Source organism: Octodon degus, unplaced genomic scaffold, assembly GCF_000260255.1.
Source record: "Octodon degus isolate 3935 unplaced genomic scaffold, OctDeg1.0 scaffold00050, whole genome shotgun sequence".
NCBI lineage: Eukaryota > Metazoa > Chordata > Mammalia > Rodentia > Octodontidae > Octodon > Octodon degus.
In genome coordinates, this window is record NW_004524626.1 from 8,053,393 (window position 1) to 8,060,728 (window position 7,336).

Consider the following 7,336-nt stretch of genomic DNA (forward strand, 5'->3'; position numbering starts at 1 on the left):
AAAAAAACCAAATATATATCTATATACAATTCTTGCTGGGCACAGTGGCATACATCTATAATCTCAGCTACCTGCAAATTTGAGGCCACCCTGGGCAACTTAGTGAGGGCCTGTCTCAAAAATAAAAAAGGACTGAGGGTTCAGCTAGTGAGAGAGTTCTTGTCTAGCACGTGTGAGGCTCTGGGTTTAATTCCTAGTATCATAAAATAAAAGCAAAAACATCATTATGGAAGAAAGTTTGGCAGTTAAACAAACAAACAAACAAACAAACAAACTAGGTCAAGCATGATGGCCCACACCTATGATCCCAGCACTCAGGAGGCTGAAGCAGGAGGATTTCTGTGAGTTTGATGTAAGTCTGGGCTGAGTAGTGGGATCAAGACCAGCCTGAGCTACACAGGGAAGACCATCTCAAAATAAAAATAAAAACAAAACCAACCCAAAAAGAAAATAAAATAGACATGCAGTTATCATGTGACATAATTGCCCTACTGGACATTTATTCCAGAGAAATGAAGATTTGTGTTCATGTGTGTCAGGTATTTTTTTTTTTTCCTGGAACTGGGGATTGAACTCAGGCCCTTGTGCTTGCCAGGCAAGTGCTTAATCTACTGAGCCATCTCCCCGGCCCCCTGCCAGTTTGTTTTTGTTTTTGTTTTTTAAACCAAAAACTGGAAAGAATGAATGAAGTCTTCAGGGGTGGATGTTAAAGCCGGTGACTGGTACCAGGATAGGGCAGCCCAGAGATGGGCTGGGAATGCAGCTCAGTGAGGACTGCCTGATGGTGTGTGCTGACACCCAGATGCCATCTCCAGCATCAAGAAAACAAGACAGAAAAATAAGACAGGCGTGGTGCGGGAGACTGAGGCAGGAGGAACTCAAGTTTGACCCCAGTCTGGGCAATTTAGCCGCTTAGCAAGATCCTGTCTCAAAATAAAAAGGGGTGGGGGTGGAGCTCTGCGTGAAGGTCCTGGATTCCATTCCAGTGCTGTGAAAGAAAGAGACGGAGACGGAGACAGACAGGAACAGGAACAGGGAGAGGGAAAGAGGAGAAGGAGGAGGAAAAAAAGAGGAACAGAAAAGAAAAGGAGGAAGGGAAAAATATTGATACAAACGAGAACTAGAGGAGGGGGCTGGGGATGGAACCCAGGGTTTTGTGCATGCTGAGCAATATATAACCTTCTCGGAATGACGCTATCACCGAAATGGAAACGCGTTCACGCGTGCCTGGGGTTAGGGTCGGCTGTGAGGGGCAGGAGGAGGAGGAGGAGGAGCGGGAGGCGGAGGAGGGGGAGGGGGAGGAGGAGGAGGAGGAGGAGGAAAGTGGGCGTGGCGGGCGGCTGCAGACAGAGCCGTCCTGGTGCAAGCGCAGCGCCGCCGCGTCCTGGGAACGCGATCACTGGGGGAAAGTGGGTGGGGAGCGCACTTGGTGGGTGCGGGGGCGCGCTCCTGTAGGCCCAGCTCTTGGGAGGCTGAGGCAAGAGCTTCTTCTTCTTCTGCTTCTGCTTCTGCTTCTGCTTCTTCTTCTGCTTCTGCTTCTGCTTCTGCTTCTGCTTCTGCTCCTGCTCCTGCTCCTGCTCCTGCTCCTCCTCCTGCTCCTCCTCCTCCTTTTCTTCTTCTTCTTCAATTTCTTCTCTTTCTCTCTTTTTTTTCTTTTCGTTTGCTGTACCAGGGACTGAACTTAGGACCCCTGCACTTGCCAGGCAACCTTCTATTATTTATTTATTTATTTGAGGCATTGGGAATTGAACTCAGGCCCTTCCACTTGCCAGGGAAGCGTTTATTCCACTGAGCCATCTTCCCGGCCCCTATTATTTCTTTTTTTTTCTTTTTCTTTCTTTTTTTTTTTCTTTTTCTTTCTTTTTTTTTTTAGCACTGGATATTGAACCCAGAACCTTAGCATTAGACTACATTTCCAGTCCTTCCTTCCTTCCTTCCTTCCTTTTCTTAATTTTTATTTTGAAAGAGGGTCTCACTGAATCATGAAGTTGGCCAGGTTGAATTCAAACTTGGGATGCTCCTACCTCGGCCTCCCAAGTACTGGGGTGGCAGTTATGCACCGCCACACGCAGCTTTCATCATTTATTTATTTATTTTTGCTCCGTATGCTGGCTGGCTGGAGCTGTTTGAACTACAGCAACCTAAGGCTGACAGCTTTGTGGAAGCAGCCACTTAAAGAACTGAGCTAGGGCCAGGCCCCCAGCTTTCATCATTTAAACCTTGAAATTTTTTTTTTTATCTTTTATTTATTTATTTATTTATTTAGTGTGTGTGTGTGTGTGTGTGTGTGGCCAGCTCAGCCCACCAGGGGGCGGGGCTGGCTGGCGTGTGGTGCTGGGGGATTGAACCGCGGTCCCTGTGCTTTGCCAAGCTTGTTCCATGTAGGTGCTTTAGACCACTGAGCCATCTCGCCAGCCCTAAACCTTGAATTTGAGGAGAGAGGAAGAGAGACCGAGAGACAGAGAAAGAGGCAGAGCCAGAGCCAGAGCCAGAGAGAGAAACAGAGACAGAGACAGAAAAGAGGAGGGGGGGGGGAACGGGACGACGACTCCTAAATTTTCTAACCCAAGTTTTGGCTTTTAATTGGATTACCTCTTTTGGGAAATACATATATTTCAAAACATCTCATGTATACAAGTAAATGTTTTTAATTTCTTTAAAAACTTAAGATATTTATTTTATTTTTTTGCAGTAGCAGGGATTGAACTCAGGACCCTGTGCTTGTGAGGCAAGCACTTATTCTACTGAGCTATCTCCCCGACCCCTCTATTTTCTGAGGTAGGGTTCCACTATGTAGTGCAGTCTGCTTTGAACTTGCTCAAGTAGCCCAGGCTGGCCTGGAGCTCATGTTGATCCTTGTGCTTCAGCTTTCTGAATGCTAGGATTACAGGTGTGCACCACCATGTCTATTTTATTTTCTTTAGCTTTTTTTTTTTTTTTTTTTTTTTTTTTGAGACAGGGACTCACTCCCTAGGCTGGTCTTGAACTTACTATGTAGCACAGGCTGCTGGTGATCCTCCCGCCTCATCTCCCAGGTGCTAGGATTACAGGTGTGCACCACCATGCCTGGATCTTGATTTTTAATTTTTAGAATTTAGTTAGTTAGTTAGTACAGGATCGTGCTGTGCAGTTCAAACTCCTAGCGATCCTTTTGTCTCAGCCTCCCCAGTGCTGGGATTACAGGAGTGCAGCGCAGTATCTGGTTTCAGTGGCTGGCACAGTGCGCCCAGATTCCGGGGTCCACACGGCATTTGGAACTGGGGATTGAATCCGGGTCCTTGTGCTTGCCAGGCAGGCGCTTAGATCGCCAAACTATCTCCCTGGTCCAATTTTTAAATTTTTTTCTCTCTGCCTTTGGTGCTGGCCAGTCTCTCATGCTCTGCCACATTACCACTCTACCACCAAGTCATACCCTATCCCCATGTTACAAAATTTAGCATTCTGAAGAATTTTGGTTGCACTGTGCCTGGAGGGCTGCCAGTTTGCCACTCCACTGAACTGTCGGCCCCCCTGGAGATGTGCACCGGGGCAGCCTGTCTGGGTGCAGGTGGGAGGGGTAGTGCTTTGAGGTCCCCATGTCCTCCAGGGGGGCGCAGTGGACAGCTGGCGCCTAGGGGAGGAACAGAGGCTCCTGCAGGGAAGACAGGAGCCCTGGAAAGACAAGCCCAGAGGCCAGCAGCTAGAGATCACGGATTATCAGCCTTGAACAAAGTCCACGAAGCTATGGCATATGGCACCTCCGTTCTCTTCCAGATGTGTCTGCCTGTGATCCTACCACATGCGAGGCTGAGGCAGAAGGATTCCAAATTCAAGGCCAGACTGGATACCTCAGTGAGAGCGGCTCAAAATAAAAAGGGCTGGAGATATAGCTCAGTGATTGCCTGCTGAGCATTCAGGAATCCCTAGATTCAATCCTCAGTAACAATAACAACAACAACAACAACAACAACAACAATAATAATAATAATTTTATTTTCAAGCTTTATGCAAAAGGTTCCATGAGTGGAGATGATACAGTGTTCAAGAAAGTGTCGCTGTGGTTAGTATTTTTGACGTTCTTCCGAGACAGGATTCCTCAGGGGCTAAGATTCGCAATTCGAACTCCGTGCCGCTCCCGGGATTCGAACATAATAACTGCCTTGACGTGACGCAGTCGCTTCTGGAAACCGGTTCTTTGCTTTGGAGCAAAGTACAGCGTGCTTATTTGCATATTATCATAACTCCTCCTTCCTCGCGCGTTCCCAGCTCGCTGTTGGCTTGCAGCCGTGTCACTCAAGGCTCCGCCCTCTGGGCCCACCCATAACTGAAGCCCCGCCCTGCTCTCCTGGGCGCAGCCTACCCCGCTGCCTGCTTCTTGCCCCGCCCCCTGCTCCGGCCTCCGGCGTTTGGGATCTCGATTGGTCACTCTGGGGACGCCGGACACGCCCCCTCGTGCAGGCCCCGCCCCGCAGAGGGAGCCAGCGCTCGCGGGCCGGAGCCGAGGGTTCGGCTGCGCGGCGGGGCTGAGGCGGCGGCGGGCCGTAGAGCAGGTGAGGGCGTTTGCGGCGGATCCGGGTCCGCTGTGGAGGGGGCTGGGGCCGGAGTTGGAGGTTCAGGTGAACTGGTGAGGGCCTGGGGTTGGGGGTCAGGGTCAGCTAGGAAGGGAGCTGAAGTTGGGGGACCAGGTCAGCTGGAAAGGGGCTGGAGTCTGGGTCCAGAGGGGGTCTTGGTGTCCGGAGTCGGAGTCAGCTGCGGAGGGAATGGGGTTGGAGGGTGCAGGTTAATTAAGGAGGGGCCTGGGGGTGCAATTAGAGGTTTTAGCTAGCTGGGGAGGAAGCTAGATGAGTTGGAGGGCCAGATTAGCCGAGAGCAGCATGGAGCTGATCTGAGGGTCAAGGGTATTTGAGAGACCCAAAGATCCCAATTATCTGGGGTGGCCCTGGGGCAGGAGATCGGCCTGCGATTTGCAGGGGAGGGGGTGCAGAGCGTGTGAGGAGGGCGTCAGGTCAGCTGGGGAGGGGGCTGCAGACAGCTGGGTTTGGGAGATTGAGTTGCCCGGGAAGGGCTATTATTGGGGTACCGGAGGTTTAGGGTTAGCTGGGAAACAGCCCTGGGAGGAAGTTAAGTCTGAGCCAGGAAGGTGCTGGGGGGTGGGGGTGCGGGGTCCAGGCTTTTCCCAGAGGGGTGTGAGAGGCAGGTGAGAGTGTGCCAGTGGAGGAGGATTCCAGAAAAGTTGGGATATGGGGGCCAGAGCAGAAGGCTGCGGGACCTGGGGACAGGTGTCTTTGTAGAGGCTGCCCAGAGAAAAGAGGAGATCAGAGGTCTGGGGTCACATTTGATGGCCAGGCTTCAGGGCAGGATTGCCTCTCTGCGTGTGGGGCTTGTGAATCGGATCATTCATTGTAGAGACAGCAAGGGGCCGAGTCCCCCCCAACAGTGAGCCAAAGGAGTCTACAACGCTCTGCCCCGCCTCTTTTGAGGTGGAGGGTGCAGAGGGGCAGACATCTCGGGGCGCAGAAAAGCTGACACAGGTGACAGAATTTTTCAGGAGCAACCGTGGGAGTTTGGGGGCTGATGCTACTGAGCGAGGGGTGTGGGTGGCACTTTATTTTTCCAGGATGGGGGGGGCTGCTGAGGCTGGAGGTGGGTGGCTGAAGGCAGTCTTGCGGATCCCAAGCAGCAGGTCCCCAGCTAGCTCTGCAGATCCTTGCTGGGTGTCGGCAAAGTAACTGCCAAGGTCCTGAACTTGTTTGGGTACGCAGGTGATCCTGAGGCCCCAGCCCTGGGGGCAGGCTCATGTTCAAGGTCTGCCTCTGCTGTCCTGCTAGGGTCACCTCTGAGGTGTTTTTCCTCCTCGCCGAGTGGAAATAATAAAAAAGCCGGAGCAAGGACTTGGTGGAGTCATTGTCAGGATCCCCTTGTGGCTGCAGAGGGAGGGGAGAAGCCCTGAGTGGAACGAGGTTTCCCTTGGGTAGGAGCAGGGGGCAGAGGAGAAAGACAGGAGGAGACAGAGGAAGCAACTGGAATTTGACTTCAGTCTGGCCACTGGGGGACACTCGGGGATTCTCCCCCGAGAGCTTCAAAATAGAGTCTGCAGGAAGAGAGGTAGAGATGGTGTGGGGAGGAGGCCACACATCCCACCATCACCACCATTTCGCAGTCCGGGATTGAACCTAGGCCTTCATGCTGAGCTCCATCCTAAGCCATTTTTATTTTTTTATTTTGAGGTAGGGTCTTGCTAAGTTGCTCAACCTGGGCCTGACTCAGTCTCCCTGACAGCTGAGATGACAGGTGTGTGCCACCTCATTGTTAAAGGAGGAAAACAAACAAAAAACACTAAATAGAAGAGTGTGAAGTCTGGTCAGTGAATATTTGTGTCTGTTTAACTGATAGTTCTCCATGCCCTTCTGACTTAGGGGTATCCCATTAGGAATCATTAGATGTGTACCCCTGGGGAACCATCAGCCTAGCAACAAGCTATATGCTTATTAAATTTGAGCTTTAAACTTAAGCACATAAGGGGCCGGGAGATGGCTCAGTAGAATAAGTGCTTCCCTGGCAAGCTCAAGGGCTTGAGTTCAATCCCCGGTTCTGCCAAAAAAAAAAATAAATAAAATTAAACTTAAGCACATGATACGTTTGCGATTTCTCAGCCTCGCCGAGGTGTACACCGTGGCTGGGTCGTGCTCTGCGATGTCCTGGCCTCTACTGGCACCATGCTAGAAGCTCCCCAGTCGCGATAACTGCATGTAGCGCCAGATGTGGCCGGGGGGCCTCTAGGAGCAGAGTCATCCTGGCTGAGAGCCATTCTTGGGAACAAAACTTATCTGCCCATTTAAAGCCACCTCAGCCAGGCCTGTTGACCTCTATCATCCCTGCACTCTGGGAGGCTGAGGCAGGAGGACTGCAAGCTTAAGCCCAGCCTGCGCAGGTTAGCAACTTAGTGAGATGCTCTTGAAAGAGAGAAAGGAAGGAAGAAAGGGGGCTGGGGATATAGCTCAGTGGCATAAGCACCTGCCCGGCAAGCGCAAAGTCCTGAGTTCAGTTCCTGGTGGCACACACACAAAAAAAGGAAGGAGGTAGGATGGAGCTTAGTACCTGTGGCCATTCAGATTTTGTGCTTGTTCAGTGCTGCTCTTTAGGAAAACGAAAGAAATCATACTTCTCTTAGAAAATTTTCAGGCATGCTGAGATATTTCTATCTGGGTCTTCTATTTGAATTTGAGGTTAATTGGCTCTAGGCATTGGGAGATGCTGGGACCACCCCTGCTTTCTCTCTCTCTCTCTCTCTCTCTCTCTCTCTCTCTCTCTCTCTCTCTCTCTCTGGAACTGGGGATTGAACTCAGGCCCTTGTACT

The 7,336-nt window shown here is 51.1% G+C and overlaps 1 protein-coding gene across 2 annotated transcripts in view; it reads left to right on the forward strand.

Annotated features, from left to right (window-relative positions):
* The first annotated feature begins 4,487 nt into the window (after nucleotides 1-4,487).
* Nucleotides 4,488-7,336, forward strand: part of Gng7 (G protein subunit gamma 7) — a 115,686-nt gene continuing 112,837 nt past the window's right edge. For both annotated transcript variants that reach the window (XM_023717171.1, XM_004632736.2), the window contains exon 1: nucleotides 4,488-4,529. The gene's annotated coding sequence lies outside the window, so the exon portion shown is untranslated. The remainder of the gene's footprint in view (nucleotides 4,530-7,336) is intronic.